General features: G+C 34.6%; 1 protein-coding gene across 4 annotated transcripts in view; it reads right to left on the bottom strand.

The window, feature by feature from the left end:
* siz (Brefeldin-resistant Arf-GEF family protein schizo) overlaps positions 1-18,386 on the bottom strand; it is a 318,679-nt gene that overhangs the window by 183,898 nt on the left and 116,395 nt on the right. For 3 of the 4 annotated variants that reach the window (XM_089649225.1, XM_089649228.1, XM_089649227.1), the window contains exon 2: positions 645-706. The exons of the other annotated variant lie outside the window; for it this stretch is intronic. The gene's annotated coding sequence lies outside the window, so the exon portion shown is untranslated. The remainder of the gene's footprint in view (positions 1-644; positions 707-18,386) is intronic. 4 annotated transcript variants of the gene reach the window in all.

The raw sequence follows: 18,386 nt of genomic DNA on the forward strand, positions 1-18,386 counted from the left end.
AATCAGAATATATTATGTTAGGATCGACACATGCCAATCAGGAGAACAGGAATAGATTGGGTGATAGATGACTCCTAAGTCCCGTGCTCTCGAGATGGAAGAGCGGATTCATGACTTAATGAGATTTGACAGGGTGAAAGGATAATAAAGCGAGGATCAATCCGAGGAATTTGGAAGCGAGGAGAGCAGAAGAAGAAACAGGAATGAATGGAGTAAGATGAAGCCGATGTTTTACAATGTGTTGTAATCATAGACACGCGATATGGGCGTGTTTCGTAATCCAAAACTCTGGCAAATCTGGCCTTAAATTACTGTGTTTTCTTTCTTGTAAAACTATTCACAAAATAACTAAAACACGCTAAAATCGACCGTTTCTAGACTCATATTCTCATATTCGTGGTGATAATACACTTTTATTATTGGCATCCTGTGTATTCCCAATGTCGAATATCTCAGTGATAGTGAATGAATGAATTGATTAATTGCCTCGGGGGTTCAGTCTGGAGGTGGCTGCTATGCAAGCAGCATACAAAAAACATTATAAATAAAAATTTGCCAACTCATCGTCTGTTTTACGCACAGCAAAAAATCGCAACCTCGAAGAATTCGTGGAAAAACATGAATATAAGCAAAATAAAAATTACCTTAGTACTTCCTCATCGGAGCGCAGTTATATCCATCGGCTGAAATGCACCACATTCAGAATCTGTAAGCAACAAGAAACACAAACATGTTTTTTAACAATTTAATCATGTTCAATAGTTCAAATAAAACAGGTGTCGGAATGCATTAAAAAAATTAATTACTTAGTTTCATTACCGTTTTTTTTTTAAATGTTTTAATTTGTTTTCATAAATGTTTTCAATTCAAACATACAAAAGCAACACAAATTTAAAGCATAGTGTATGGTTTTATTTATGACAGTAAGGCGAAGCATTATGAAGTTTTGCAAAATCGTGTGTTTTTGAATTTATCGTTAAGAAATATTTTAGATGTTTGTTTTTTTTTTATTTTGGCACAATATTTTACATTTCATAGTACAATCCAGTAATGTTGGCCTCACTGGGTGGCTTACCCGTGCTGAGGTATCCATTTTATAATACAAAAAAATATACATAAAAATATATAAAGCTAAGAAAAATAAAGTATCAGGCACATAAAAACTGCTTTAAAGTTCAAAATCTCCTACATACGAACCCCTTCTTTTTGGTTATGGTTTTATTGTAAAAATTTGGCAAATTAAATTCTTTGGAAAATGATCGTAAAAAATTTAAATATGTGTCTTAACTTATATGTAAAATAAAATCAAACACAATTTTTGGTGATGTTTTTTTCTTGAATAAAAAACAGCCGGCTGGTTAACACCTGGGAATTTAAACCTTATCGCCATCTAGATAAGGAGCGCTATTGTTAGCGGCCTGATTCCAAATGATATTTCAAAGCTCCATTGCTCATAATGAAAATAACATTTGTCCGAGATTCATGCACCATGTGGACTTATATGAGGCAACAAATAGATTTAGCGTACAAACCAGAATTTATGCAAAACTTGCAATTCTTAGTTTAATATAATTTATAACTCTATTGAGAGCCTATTCCTCTTGGAATGATATAAATTATACGTGCCTAAAAATTTCAGCTGTAGTCGTGAACTCAACTTGTTCAAGATACCACACGGTAGAACAGATGTTCTAGCACAACAAAACAAGACACGAGGAATGGTGCTGGTGCTGTTGACATTTCTGAAACAGTGGATGTATTTAATTCCTCTTTAAATAGCCTTAAAACTGTTGATTAAGATGTTAAGGATGGGATGTTTCATAGAATTTGAACAATTCATCAAATTTCAACGTTCATTTTCGGGTTCTGTGAATGTCCTAAGTTTTGCTATTATATCATTATAAGATAGTTATTGACAGAACTGAAATAATAACAGAACTTTCACATAATTGTTCAAATTCTCTGAAACAACCCGTCCTAAGAGAGTCAGAATGAGAAGATTGTACTGTAATTAGAAGAATAATCTTGAAACTTTGAAATTACAGCCATTGAACGCTGTGCAAATTAACCGATGCCAAAGCTTATCGTTTGCGTATTTTACTGGCGTGACAGGGGCTTGGGAGTCGAAATTATGTTAATACTGGTGACATGGTGACAAATCACGTTGTTATAGATCACACTCTTGTAGGGATTAGTGGTCTAACTTTACTTGACTAACTTTAAGTAGTTGTTTACTAAGTTTGTAAAGAGCCTCCGAGGAGATATTTCACAAAACTGGATACTTAGCATAATTATTATTATGAACTATTCCCGGAGAAGCATACACGTGTTAATTAGGGTTAAGGGAATTGAACAACACGAAAGTAATGAGGCGATTATTGGTAGAAACGTGCATTTACATTTGCACCTCGTTCCAGATTGTTAAATACTCCCAGTATCACTCACCATTCAGAATCGTAAGGTTGCTTGTACTTCCCAATCTTGCTCTTCTTCCTCTCCTATCCCCCTCTCCAATTTCTTCAGCTTCCTCCGCCCCGGGAACTATTTATTGGATAACACTTCTGCCATGGGTCACCCCAAGTGATTCGGTGAAAAATTAGACATAAATCGATAATTGGAAGATGGGGGGGGCGCTTTTGAAGCCAAACTTTCTGAACCCCAGGTAAGTATTTGACAGCTTTCCGAGTCAAAAACCGCTAAAACCGCTCAAAATGGCAAGATATTAAAACATTTGGTTAATTTTGAATAACTGTATCTCTAATACTAGTAAGTGCACAAAAACTGTTGAAGACTGATTTAAAATTCTAGGTAATTTAATGTACTTGAAAACTTAGTGATTCAGGGTCAAAATTGGAAAAAAAATGTTTTGGGGTTTTTTGGATGTGCCAAAGATCAGGAAGTCTGCGAAGGTCGAAAACTTAGGTATAAACATAGCGAAAAATGTGATCTTAGTAAAATGCTAACATCTCCATCGGTGTTAGAGTAAGACAGAAATAATTCACGGTATATAAGTTGTTACACTTGCTAAAGCCATCCCAGATCTCAGCTAGAAAAGAAGCTGGTCTCAGTAATATCCATATTCATTGTATCGCGTATTTAACTGGAAGAAGAAGCGAATTAAAACTGGAAGTGGAACATATTTGAGTTTTTTTCAATACTTTAGAAGTTATTGCTAGTATGATTTGAAAGAACATTTTGGTCTAAGGGCGTGTTTCACTTAAAATGACAATTCGTACACTGTCTACGAAACATGTAACATTGTATTCAATGAAAAAAATTACATAAATATTAAACATTGATAAATATCTGCCGAGATTGAACACGAAAATCACATTCATAAAAATTGGTACCGCCTAAACTATTAGCTAAAATCCAATTAAAAAATTAGGGCGCAAAGCCAATTATACCAGAAATTGAGAAACGAAAAACGCCAATTTTTTTCGCTATACATAAGGAGGAAAAATTCTTAAATCGATGTATTTACAAATATACACGGTCCGAAATGGTAAACTATCCCGTAGCCAAGTGGGGGAGTAGGTAGTACTCAAAATTACTACCCTCCTTATATTAAGCTTAAATACTTGACAACATTTTAGTATTTAACGTATTCCTGCGCAAATATATAAGTTACCATTAATAAGTGACTGCATAATTGAGAGATCTTTAGTTTAAAAGCCCATAAGACAGAAAAATGCATGGGGTCGTCGGAAGACCCACTTGGTTACAGACGTCTTGTTTGGCATCTTGGCTGATCAAGAGTTAAACCAAGTATTGTGAGTCATAACTATCCTATTTGATGCAAGATAGAGTGATTAAATTTACTGTACTTTATATATCCTTTTTTTGAACTATGTGAAACCGCACAAGAGTCTCAACCGCTCCCAACCGTCTGTAGCCTGTGAGACTATGGCATCCCCCCAATTGGGATATGTTGTGGGGCTGGTAAGTAGGAGATGTCCATTGATATAATGAGGATTTTTTCTCGAATTGCTCCAGCATATTTATGCATTTAGCTTGGTACGAGGTCCATACACTTCTACTGCAACTTGCTTCTTATAATGCCATCGAACATGGTGGTCATTGCTTCTGAGTCATCATGCTTAGTTTAGTATCCAGGTTTCTATTCAATACAAACGAATATAGAAAACCTAATAACGAATTTAGACCCAGAACTCAGGACACGACACGGTTACAAAAGAGTTTTAATATCTGAAAGCGCTCCTGTCCAGCTCTTACTATTTAAAAGTACTTTGGGTTTCACAAAGCAATTGATAAATGGTACACAGCGGCTAATGATGTTTTTGCATTTCAATATACAGAGCACAGCGATCCTACTATTTAATATAAACACTCCGTGTCCGTATTCTATCCGGATATACACGGGAATAAATTAGGACGAACAAAGCTATTTACGAAGTCGTTAAATAATTTATTGTTCAACCAAAACTACTGCTGCCTGCTATGTCTCTATTCTCTATTACTGAAATGGAGAGAAACTCCATTATGCATACACTATGGACTGTATTAGGCAATATCAGTACAGTTGACCGAAATAATTGTTTAACGCTAAAAGTTCTGACAAATCCAACGCCAAAACAAAATGCATCATTTTGGTGAGTAAACAAAAATCCACGTCGGTAAAAAGCATTAGCATTGTGATTTGTCACAATTAGAGCCCCAGCAGACGAGAGACTTTAGTTGCGCAAAAAAATAAATAAATTGAAGGTTTTGCTATCGTTTCGCTTAAGTAGAATACACAGAAAAAAATAAATTATTCAATAAAAAATATAAATGTAAACTACTAAAATAATTTTTTTTTCAATAAAAAAGTATGAACGCATCAATGAAACAACTTTTAATGGCTATATTATGGCTAAGATTATCTGTGACAGTTTCACTAGTTAACTTTTTTGCTTTCTTATAAAATTATTTATATAATAAATTAAAACCAGTTTTGTGCTTGAAATCGAACGTTTCTAGACTCCGTTTGTCAAGCGAATTTAATGTTTATTACCTACAATATAAGTTATAGCAAGAATATACACATTTTTAGCTTGTAGCTTCCTCTTAAGAAATAGTTTGCCGCAACTAAAGTCTCTCGTTTGCGGGAGCAAAATAAACTGGATACCATTTGAAGGAAGTTCAAGACACTTGCCTTAAAATTTAAGTATATTGCTCTGCGGAGAGTTCGGGCCACGAATAAACAGATTACTTTTGTAAGATTATATTTTAACATTTTCCATAGAATTACGAAGTACCTTGTTGGTGTGTTTCGTGATCCAAAATTAAGCCTAATTTGGGGTTATTTTTCCATACAAAACTGTTTTTCACACTATTACGAAATTCAAATAGGATAGCGATAAACAATTATAGGTAAATGTAAGAGAGACAGAGAGCGTGCTAAATGGTCTAGAACCAAAAAGTACTAAGTCAGTGACACATTTATCGCATTAAACTTCGTACAGAAGGCACTGTACTCTACGTATTTTCCCATTATCTAGAGAAATTTCTGCACCAGAAAATGTTTTTTATATTATATTTTCAAGCTGGCAAAGAATTGATTCCAGAAAACAGGAATCTTGTTACATTACATTTACAATTCGGGAGGCGGTTTTGATAACCAACACCTCTGCTACTGGTCACCCCAAGTAGTTCGCTACGTTTGGTGTTTTAGCAGGGGTGCCCGGGTTCATCGGGTGAGGTGTGTTCAGGAAGCGCCTGCCCACCAGCTGCGTGGCGGGTCAGATCGGTAGAGGCTGGATTGGGGAGACCTCTCGACCCATCGCCTTGCGCCGCAGTGGGAGGATCCGTAATCCCTAGATTCCTAACCAACCTTTATACCTTTTACCTTTACAGAACTTCTTAACCAGCCTTTCCTTTAAAAAGGTCCTCCACACCGCATCCCAAAAGATGAAATAAGTTCTGAGGGAAAAATACATAAATTGGATGACTCAGACATGAACGAAGCTGAGTGTAGCAATATACCTATCCCTTTCATAAACACATAATACAGCCCAGCATACAAACAAAGGCGCCAAACACGCCGCGACGGTAAAAACCAAAACACGCGTCACAAAGGAGATTTACGAACTTTCGATGGACCAAATGCACAAAGCGAAGGGCTCTATACTAAGAGATTAAAGTTCAAATCAAGAAATTGAATTATGCAGCTTGTCGTGAAAGAGTTTTTGTTGCGTAATGTGGAGAGGTTAGGTTTTCATTTTGTGTCTAGAAGCAAAGGTGATTGACCTTTGATTTTGAGATGAAAGGAGTCATTCATTGTATTGCAGGCCCTAAATATACATTACAGTGGGCCTTAATGGTGAGACCACGGGACCACCATTTACAATTATTGACAAGAGACAATTATTGAAATGTTGCATGAAATTACTTAAGTGACCAGATCTCAATAGCAGGGTAGTACCTAATCTTCCTCTCCCCCTCCCTCAATTAATTCGATCATTTAGATTAATTGGCTTCGGACACTTGGAATTACACACAGAAAGTTTTTTTTACTATAATACGATCTACACTACAGACATTTCTTTGGTTTGTCTAAGGATTGGACCTTCCTTCCCAGGGAGGGGAATCAAGCGCGTTATCGACCTTGCCAGATGCCGATCGTGTAGGACTGATATTTATTCCGTATATTAACGTCGTGAGATGTCGTCCGATTTCAGAGAAATGCGTACATGTCCACGTGTGTGTACGTGATTGCCACCAATCAATGTTGATGAAATGCATTGTTATCGACAACGAGTTTAACTGTTGAGTTTCAGCTCGATCGGATGGAAGAGAGTAAATATCCGTTTCCAAGACTTGCATTCATTCATTGTCGAAAACAAAAGAGAAATTCAAACAACTGTATTTAAAAATGAGTGAAGGACGAATACTCACCTCAGCAAAATATCTTCAGAAAATCACATTCATAAAAATATATCTTCGAAAAATCATATTCATAAAAAATATCTTCAGAAAATCACATTCAAGAGGAAGCTACAAGCCAAAAATGTGTATATTCTTGGTATACCTTATATTGTAGGTAATAGGCATTAAAATCGCTTGACAAACGGAGTCTAGAAACGTTCGATTTCAAGCTTAAAACTGGTTTTTATTTATTTTGTAAATAATTTTATAAGAAAGCAAAAAAGTTAATCAAGTGAAACTGTCACAGATAATCTTAGCTATAATACTGTAATTTTTATAGTTGTTTCCTTTATGCGTTCATACATTTCTATTGAAAAATATAGTTTTTAGTAACATTCATATTTTTTATTGAGTAATTTCGTTTTTTATTTGTATTGTACTCAAGCGAAACGATAGGAAAACCTTCAATTTATCTAAAAACATATGTTTTGGTATTCATAATGTACACCAATTCGTTATAAAGATTAATCAAAATAGTGATTTGGCAACATATTTTGCAGTGATAGATGTTTTTATAACCTTGCGCAAATTTAAATATTTGTACATTTGACTCATTTTTATTGTTAACAGTTTATTCCATTCAGAACCCTTTTGTATTCCACGACATCTTGTAAATTATATTAGCGTAGCCAAGTCCTGTTTTAACTCTTTTTCATTTGACTTTTCACCTGGTGGCCATTTTCCATCTTTATAATTACCTACTGTTCACAGAACTACCAGTATAATAGCTATAAGTCAACATAAATATAGTAACCGCACAATAGTCAAACAACCAACTGCCCGAAGCCAGTGGAACTGTGGCGTCCCAAAATGGGGTATGTGTGAGGCTGAAGGGAGCGGAGAGGGGTAGATGAAGATTGAAAAATTACCTGGCTATTCAGACCTGGTCACCAAACATGGTCAAAGATAATTCGATTCGGAATGGTGATACCGAGAGTATATACCACTCTGCTAAAGAAATTTCTAGTTACCTTTACATTTTAAAGTAGTTTGTACCTTTCACTTTCTTCTACAACTGCAATTCTTTAACCTAAGCAAATAAATAACGCAAAATAATACTTTTGGCAGTACCAAGAGTACACGAGGTGAAAGCGGTTCAGAACGGAGAAACGATATTATTTCTTTGCAAAGTGTAAAAACCAAATTAACCTGTCTCGCACAAAGGCGGGGGGAAAAGGTTTCAAAGTTTTATTTGCGATTACTTGTTCGTGGTACTAAGCTATGTAAAGTCGGCTGAAACTTTAAATGTAGACTTGAATATAAACGTAATCATAACTACTTTTATAGCACTTGTTTAAAGCCCTCGCATTCCGAATTTCTACCGATTTATAAATATATATGTTTCTTTAACACTTTTTAAGTTCCTCAAAAATTGTGTTATTTTTAACATAATATCTGTACATTTGTAGAGCCGTAATGAGTAATGATAAATGTATAAAATTCCTTCTATAGAAAAAAACCGTAGAGTATGGTCCGAAAATTATTAAAAAGACATTTTGTTATTTAACATGTTATAGGTATGAAAAAATTCAAAGTATATCTTTAAATGCAACTTAGGCATTTGTCGAGAGATTTTTGCTCTCTTTTAAACGAGTGGGGGGTTTTAGTAAATATTTTCACAATTTTCGCTTAATTATTATCGTTTTTTTTTTTTAATATTAGCGCTCCCTATAACATTCGTATTTACATATTTCTCTTTCAAACCATCTTCTTCTTCTTTTTTGACGATTATTACGGACCCTTAAACCGAGATTCGATTAGAAATTTAGACCGTGTTAAAAACGTTGAGATTCTGAAAGAATGCAATCCTAATGTAAGCGTAATGAAGGAGATTAAGAAAGAGACGTTTTTATAAAGACATGACAAGATTACATTAATGATATACCTATTTTAGTAGATACGTGTGGAAAGTCAGAATGGCAGAAGAAAAAAAAATTATGTTAAATTTTACATCTCCACACGGGAGACCCGGAGCAAAATATTTTCCATAACAACCTATGTCATTTTTAAGATACCGTGTGAAGAGGAGAAGAAGGAGTGAAAGTGGGTCTTGTTCGAGATGTTGTAGGAGGGAGGAAACACAGAGGCCGGAAAATTGTTCCGCAGCTGAACTGGAGGACTCAAGAAACGACCCGTTTTAATGTGACAAATGCCAAGCGTGTACAAATGTTGGGCGCGCGTTTGGCGTGTTTTTAGACTGTGCACCGGTGCCGAAGGGCTCAATAACGCATGTTCCTAGGAGCACCTTCCATTGAATACCGGGAGAACAAGGACAGAATCCTCACCTGACGCCTGTGCTCTAAAGATTGCAATCCGTTTGGTAACCCTTCAGTACTACATCACTTTTGTACAGTTTGCAATGTTTTCTATGTATTTCAAATGCGCTATATACATCTTATTTTTACCGTAATAACATACTGTTTTAGAAACTAGATAAAATTATTATTGAAGACAATATTAGCAATTCCTAAACGAAAATCTGAAACAGAAAAATCAGAAAAGGATACGGTCACATCTAGGACTCGAACCCAGGACCCTTGTCTTTCCGGGACACAAGGGTCCTGGGTTCGAGTCCTAGATGTGACCCCTTTTCTGATTTTTCTGTTTCAGATTTTCGTTTAGAAATCGCTAATATTGTCTTCAATAATAATATTACAATTTGAGGTTTTACTCAATAAAGTTATTCCGAAAAATAAATAGATAAAATTATATTTCCTTAAATTATCTTATTCTTAGGTGTATACTAAATAATAAAAAATTTATATCAAACGTGAAAAATGGTGTCAAAAACGCTAATTTAAAGTTACGATAGGGGCGCGAAATATGAATTATTCATTTTTTGTTATTTTCAGAATTTTATTAATGGATTACAGTATAAATATTTGAGTCAAACTGGAAAGAATTATTATTTCTTTTTCTAACGTCAAAAAATTAGGCATTGAAAAAAATTAAAATTTTTTTTTATAAAATATAATAGAATATGACCCTCAAGCGCTGGAGGGGTTAAAACAGGGGAATCTATCAAACGGGCCGCCCGTATCTGGACAGTCAAGTATAACACAATGTATGTATGTGAATGAAGCAAGGAGAGTGTGACAAGAAAGAGATTTGTGATGGTCAAGGCTCTCTGTCTATCCCAGCGGGGAAGCGGTGTGATGGTTAGTCAGTTATAAGAAATATCAATTCAATATTTAATATGGTAGTGTAGAGAGCCTTGATTTAATTAACCCATTGAATTTCATATACCCATAGGAGCCACTCGTTCTAAAACCTTATTTAATTGTAACGATTCCAAGACTGAGCATTTCAAACACTCGCTTGTAGCTAGATTAAATGAAGTTAGTAATAGGTACGCAGATGTAGCGGATCTGTTTAACTGCACAGAAGCTAGGTACAAGAAGGCTATACTATCATATCTTCTAAAGCATTACTAATATAACTAAGTCTACTTGTACTTATTATTTTTTTTAATGATAAACTAACGTTTATAATACAAGGTTTTATGCAAAGCATAAAGGATAACAAGTTTTTCGGATGACTAATTATTTTTTTATTTTATTTTATTTGGTACAAAATTTTTACATTTTAAGTTTTCCAGTAATGTAGGCCTCACTGGGTGGCTTGCCCGTGCTGAGGCCTTCATTTTATAATATGAAAATATAATCTACATAATACATAGAGAAAATAATACATTTAAAATTAAAAATACATAATAATAATACATTTAAAATAATCTTGGGTGTTTGTGAGTGATGTGTGTTTATATTGGTTTTGTGTGTTACGTGTAGGTTTTATTTTTATTTCATGCTATGAAATTTTGGTAATATTGTCTTTTTTGTTCTTTAATCCATTTTGTAATTTTGTGTGTGAATTTATTTTTACTTTCCTCAATTTTAATTTCAAGTTTTACACTGTTGAAAGCTTTTATAGCATGGTATTGGTAGTGTCTTTGTCCAAAGCTTGAATTTACCGTCGGAGTTATTATGTTTTCTTTGTACGCTTGTCTAACTGGTCTGTTAGTGTTATTTTGTATGTTTTGTATGTTGAAATTTTTTTTTTTTGTCTAAAATGTAGTTTAGTAGTGTTTTAACGTATAATTGCGTATATCTAGTACGTCACAGCTGTTGAATATTATATTGCTTATAATTATTTGCTACTTGTACTTGTTGATAATATTTTGCATGTACTTGTATCTCCTTCTAGTATTAATTTTATACTTTCTGTCGTCATTTTATGATCAAATTCCGCAATTAATTGTTATTCTGTGACATGTGATTATGGTAGATGGTATATTAATACCGTTGATATTTTAAATAAATCATTTCAAGATACAAAGGTAAACTAAAACTTTTTACTAGACAATTTATTGAAAGCTTAAAATATTTACATATTTCTTCACATCTTGTAGAATTCTACTTAAAACCTATTATGTATGTATTTAAAATGAGAAAAATAAGATTAGGTACCAAGAAAAAAACGACAAACAAAAAATTGTGACCAAACCAACAAAAATTCTTTCATCGCGACAGCGTCATATTATTATTTTTACGAAAAATTATGTCGAAATATCTCAAAAAAAACATTTTGTTTTTACAATTGACATAATAACTAACATCCTTTTTTCAAACTGTCATTAAATTTCAAAGTACAAAGTGTAGGAAATCTCGTATAATTTGTGATGTACACAATATTGGGTACGTACTTAGTTACCTGAGCGAATGTATGTCAAGCGTACAATGTCCATATGTCACAGTGACAGCTGTCACAAAGCCGCCATTATGTTTTGTGTACAGTTAACGCCATCTATGAAAGTTTTCGTAAGTTTCTATGTAGCTACCTTGAGAATACTGAACAGATGAAACCAATAGAAGTTACGGGTACATTGGTGCCAGGCGACATAATAGAATACCTCAGTTCGTATGATCGAGATTATTGTTTCTGAAGTGTTGGAATAATTCCACCTTCAAAGTACTCCACCGTGTCGGTATATTGCCTTCCAACAAACTGCTCGTCTTGCATATATTATGTAGGGCAAGCAGATTCAATAGTGAACAGCTGCTAACCATGTACAAATCTCTAATACGCAAAACAATTGAATTTGGGAGCCACCTCTGGGCTGGAGCCTAACAATACTCGATAAACCTAGTTGATTCTGTGCAAAGGAGAGCGGTCTTTCGTATTGATAATATATATACTAGTTTCAAAATCCTGTTTAAATGTAACAACACCAGGACTGGGCATTTCAAAAACTCACTTGTACCTAGATTAGTAATAGATACACAGATGTGGGGGATCTATTTAATTAATCTTTACAATCAATAATAATTATATTTTTTATTGAAAAAAATGTGCTTTAATAACCTTTGAAAGTTATACCCATCAAAGAAAAATTTCATTGAAGAAGAAGATAATACTAATAATAACCTATGATAAAAATTAGTTGCAAGATTACATTGTTAATTATGAATAATAATTAGGTCTCAAGGTCGAGTGATTAAAGACGTTATCCCGGTGTGACCGAGATCCTGTGTTCGATTCCCAGTTTAGACCGTCATCTTTTTATTTTTCTGTGTCTTGTTCTGTTTCATGTTTCGTTTAGATTTATTAGTATTAGTTTCTTCTTGAATCAAATATTAATTTAACCTGAGTATACTTATACTTGTGTATTATATTTTGTATGTACTTGAATCTTCTACTTGTATATCCTTCTAGAGCTTGTGTTATGCTGTAATACTTTCTGTCGCCAATTTACGATAAAATGTCACAGTTATATATTATATTTGTAGTATTTGCTCATGCTTGCATATTGTGACATGCAATTATTGTTAATGATATATTGATACCGTGGATATTGAATAACTAAATCTACCCTGGAACCGTACACGATGATGTGTTGATTTGGTATAGAGTTTTGACTAAAGCTGTGAATCGTAATGAATGATATTGAGGACATCGAAATGCCCTTCACGAAAACCAGATTAGATGACAAAAGGTTCTGTACAAAGATGTCGATAAAACATTAAATACATTCAAAGTTCTGTACAAAAAAACATGTTTTCTTAAACGTTGAATTACTAAATTAAGAAAATCATTTATAAAAACAACAATAAAAAGCATAGTTTTCATCACACGATACACCGTTCGGCGTCCATACGACAAAGACTTACATCAGCAAACAGTTTATGCAAAAGTTTCCATTATTTGAAGTGTATGCAAACCATTTGCTCATTAAACAGTTTTGCAGTCCGTCACTTGGTGTAAATTTGCGGATGGCACGGCATACCGTTTTCAGTCAACGGACATGCTTACTTGTGCAAATTAGAGTTTGTGCAAGTAAGATTGGGCGTGCTGTTTTTTTTAAAGAACAATATTTACAAAACGGTGAGAAGTAATAATATTATAAATATGATAATTAATAATTACTTTTATTATAATAGAGCGAAAGATAATATCAGTAGTGACCATCATTAACAAAAATAAAACGTGATGTGATGACTTTAGTTATGTTTAGTGCCCAGATCTTAATGGCCAAGTAGTTTTTAAATCTCCTCTTTCCGATTTGCTTTCATTTTACACATTTTTAAGCGTCCCAACAATCCTCTATTAGAGATGCCATAGGAATATAGACCTACCGTCTCCAAAATATAAATAAAACTATAACAAAAGTGAATTCTTTACGTCACGTGAAATGCCTTGAAATGTATATATTAAAAAAAATCCCTAATATATTCGGGCCTGTGTGACTCTTATATTTGATTTTTTTTTAAAACACCTATACACATTTAACTGCACAATAGTACCAATTACGGCTTCCCAACCAACCCAGATTTTTAACGGAAATTATTTGGCAACGTTTTCCTCACGGTATAAATAATAATGTCGTATACAGCGTACAGCAAAACAGAAACTGTAGTTTTGAAGGGTCGGTACATCCCGTGTGGTGGTGGAAGATTGTGTCGGGAGGGTCGTGCCGTTTTCAGTCGTTACCATGGTTTGGTCCAGACAATACCGGGGCTTCGCCGTCCGCACATTTCTTGAAAATGACTGTTCTTTCGTAGCCACCCAGCGGGCCTTCCGGCTGCAATTTGCGACTTCTTCCCGTGGGGCTACCCGAAGGAAAATGTTTTTAAACATCCTCACACCTTGGAAGAACTCAAGGATTGAATTCGGGAAAAAATCACCGCTATACCCGTCGAGAAGCGGCTGAAAACTTCAGAAATCGCCTTCATCAATGAATCGCTGCTAGGGGACATTATCTTTCGGATGTTATCTTCAGAACTTGATGCATAAAACCGCATGATGTACCGAATAAAATAAATCCACTTATGTAAGTTGCGCCTTTTTTTAATAGCCCACAAAACTGCACTGTCTGTTTTTGCACTGTTTTGACACACCCTGTACTAGAATATATAGAAATTATTTGAGAGAATTGCATTTCAATAGATGTAAGCCAGACAGAATGATAAATTTTCCTCGCATTCGTAGTTCTTCGTGTTTACAGAAGGTATTAGTGTCATTACTTGAATTATTATCGTTAAACTTGAGCAAATAGCAATAGAAGCAGTGAAGTGTCGAGCGAAAGACAAACAGGGAAGCCGCCCAGGGGTCGGTGGACGGATAATAATGGGCGTTTTACAAGATACTTTTTTCTTCCAGTTGGCACATGGATCGCCTTTTCATAAGAATCCGGTCAAGGTGAAGACTATAATCGATAGGCTTTTTTTATTTTTGGAATAACTTAATGAGTAAAAACTCAAATAGTAATATTTAATTGGTAGATAGTATGTTTTTCTGTTTCAATTGTTCGTTTAAAAATCGGAAATTTTGACTTCAATAATTAAATATTAAAATATTGAAGACAATATTAGTGATTTCTAAACGAAAATCTGAAACAGAAAAATCAGAAAAGGATACGGTCACATTTAGGACTTGAACCCAGGACCCTTGTCTTTCCGGGACACGACTCTACCACTGAGCTAATGGGACCCTATCCCCCTCGGTCACTTTTTAACTGTATCATACTTCAAATAAGAACTACCAACATTGTCTTCATTTTTTCACCGCACATTTTATTGGCAACTATCTTTATGTTTATGTATGATCGCAAGATTCAACCCGAACTAAATGCAATCTAGACTGAGTCTTTTTAGATAAACCTATCTTATTTTTTTATTTTTAATGTGCGACATCTATTGACTTTTCTGCAAGTCTAGAATGAATATTTATTTTTCGGAATAACTTTATTGAGTAAAACCTCAAATTGTAATATTTAAATATTGAAGACAATATTTATTTATTTATTTATTTATTAACGGACATCGTCCAAATTACAAAATAATAACACGAATAAAGTAAAATGAAAAATATAGGAGTAGACAAAGGTACATGAAAGCAAAGACATATGGTAGATATAATATTAGAAAATAAAGTGACAAGTCGAATCAAGTCAAGAATACGCTGTGGGTCAGGACCACAGGACATTTAATATTCCGTCACTTGTTTAGCGACTGGCAAAAATCATTTAGGCTTATCCCAAAAAAGTTAAGGTTTTGACTTGAGTTGACCAGTCTACACATTCTGGACAATGGTGAATAATATCCATAATTTGTCGAATGATGGTTGAGGAAGAGCAGTTAATTATTTCTGAGTCTTTGCGAGGGGATATTGAAGGGAATGAGTTGCAGTAGCGTAGGTGAATCAATAATACCATTTATAATTTTGAAGAAGCAAATGAGGTCATTTCTTTCCCGACGGACTTCCAAAGGAGAGAGGTTAAGAGTTCGTTCAATTTCATCATATGAGTATTTGCCTTTTTCTAAACCTAGCCTCCTAGCAATCCCTCTTAAGAACCGATGTTGAACAGATTCAATGCGTCGAATGTGGACAGCATAAAAAGGAGACCAAATAACACAAGCATATTCAAGATGGGGGCGAACCAAGGAGCAGTAAAGAGTTCTAAGGGTATTTACGTTTTTGAAGTCCGAAGTGATTCTAGTGATGAAACCAAGTAGTTTGAGCGATTTATTAACGATTGCAGTTATGTGATCCCGAAAAGAAAGCTTGCTATCAAGAGAGACACCAAGGTCTTTAATAGATGTAACAGTTGTTAAGCAAATATTATTAAGTTTGTATTCGAAGACAATCGGTTTTTTTTGATCTATAGAAGGACATAATTTTGCATTTATCGACATTTAGTTTCAAGCAATTAATTTTACACCAATCATTGAAAGAGTCGATATTCGATTGGAAAAGAAGGCAGTCATCGTGATTTTTTATTATCTTTAGAATCTTATTGTCGTCCGCAAAAAGCCAAAAGCGTGTATGAGAAAAAATACTAATAATGTCGTTTATAAACAAGTTAAAAAGAAGCGGTGCTAGATGTGCTCCTTGAGGTACGCCGGACGTTACTTCAATAATAGTAGACACAAAGTTGTTTAATTTAACTCTTTGTTTTCTATTGCTTAAATAAGAATTAAAGAATGATAGCAAGGGGTTTCTAATACCGATAGCATATAGTGATTTATTAATTAATATTAGTGATTTCTAAACGAAAATCTGAAACAGAAAAATCAGAAAAGGATACGGTCACATCTAGGACTCGAACCCAGGATCCTTGTCTTTCCGGGAAACGAAATGTGTAGAAATCACTAATATTGTCTTCAATATTTAAATATTACAATTTGAGGTTTTACTCAATAAAGTAATTCCGAAAAATAAATTAAATATTACAATAAATTAGGTCAAGGCTGCCCAACCCCAGGCCCGCGGGCCATAATGTGGCCCGCGAACGAATTATAAGTGGCCCGCGTGAACCATTTTCAAAAAACCCCCCAATCCGCCAATTTGAAAAAGTGTCGCGGGCCTGCCCCCTATGGAATTCGAAATTTTTTTGTGGGGAATCACATATGATGTTTTTGGGTGCGCGGAATTTTTTCTCAGCGAAGTTCCGTAACAACCCCCCCCCCCCCCCATGGATTTCAAATATTTGGTGGGGAGCACTCATTTTGTGAGGAATTATGTTTTATAGAAATTCTCTAACAACCCCCCCCCCCCCCCCCCATGGAAATAGGAACCGTCAGGTATTCAGTGGCCCGCCAGTGATTCAAAATCGTCAATTTGGCCCAACTGTTAAAAAGGTTGGGTAGCCTTGAATTAGGTTATACTCAATAAGTTATTCCAAAATTAAATTAAATATTCACCCTAAAAAAGTAAATAAAAAGGCAAATTCAAATTAAAATAGGATATGTTTATCCAAGAGACACTATCTAGATTGCATTTAGCGATCATACATAAAAAGATAGCAGACAATAAAAATGTGCGGTGAGAAAAATTAAGATAATGTTGGTAGTTTTTATTCGAAGTATGGACACAGTTAAATATGACGGAAGGAAATAGGATCCCATTAGTGCAGTTGGTAGAGCAGCGCCCCGGAAAGGTCCTTGAAGAGTTCACGTCCTAGATGCGACCGTATCTTTTTGATGTTTTGTTTCTAATTCTCGTTTAAAAATCCCGAAAAGATAATCTTTTGTTTGGGCAAAACTAACCTAACCTAACCTATTGACTACATTTGATAAGATTTTGCTATCATAAGGTATCTTACAATCTCAATAATAATATATATAAAAACCAATTTACAAAATAAACAATTAGATTTGTCAAATAAACCTATTACCCTCGCCTCCACCTAATTTCACACCTACCTCTCCCTCGCCTACCTTCAAATTTGATGTTCTCTCTCCCTCTTCTATAAATACACTGTAACTCTGTAATTGATTTAATATGTTTTTATACAACTTAGATGATTCAGGATGAACCGAAACCGGTTGGTTTTATATATTGAAAATATAACAATAAAGTGGTGTTAAAACAAAGTTATTTTATTCTAATTATTATAATAATAACATGGACTATAAGTCTGGACTGAAATGGTTTAGGCTTTGTAAATGTTTTTACACAAACAAAAGATACTCTAATACAGTCATCACAGTGACTGAAATGATTACATGCCTTGTAAAAACGCGCCCGGGAGCCTGAACTTTCCCAACACGCCACTGAATCCAAGCGACGCCTATGAGCAAACGTGATATTAATAATACTGAAAGCTACTTTCACCACCACATACGTTATGGGTAAAACGTTCACGTGAATCGCTGCCGTTGTGCAATTAAGGTTTGCGGATTTCGTTTTAGCGCCGCTGACCGCCACACCTGTAGTCATGTACGTTATGACGTGAAGATGTCGCCAAAATATTACAAAATTTATTAAGGTATCTTAAAATCTTGAGGTACTCTTTATTATATTATTCCTTCTGAATATTTTTTAATATCCTAAGGGGTTCAGTTTTAGAATGGCTGGAGAATCGTTGAATGAGATTCTCATTGCTCGAACGTCCGAATGTGTGTGTATGTTGTCGTCAGCTGATCCGCCGAGCAAATCCGTGTGTGATTTCTGCGCCTAAC

Source organism: Hesperophylax consimilis, chromosome 29, assembly GCF_061612785.1.
Source record: "Hesperophylax consimilis isolate HC1 chromosome 29, BYU_Hcon_1.0, whole genome shotgun sequence".
NCBI classification, from domain to species: domain Eukaryota; kingdom Metazoa; phylum Arthropoda; class Insecta; order Trichoptera; family Limnephilidae; genus Hesperophylax; species Hesperophylax consimilis.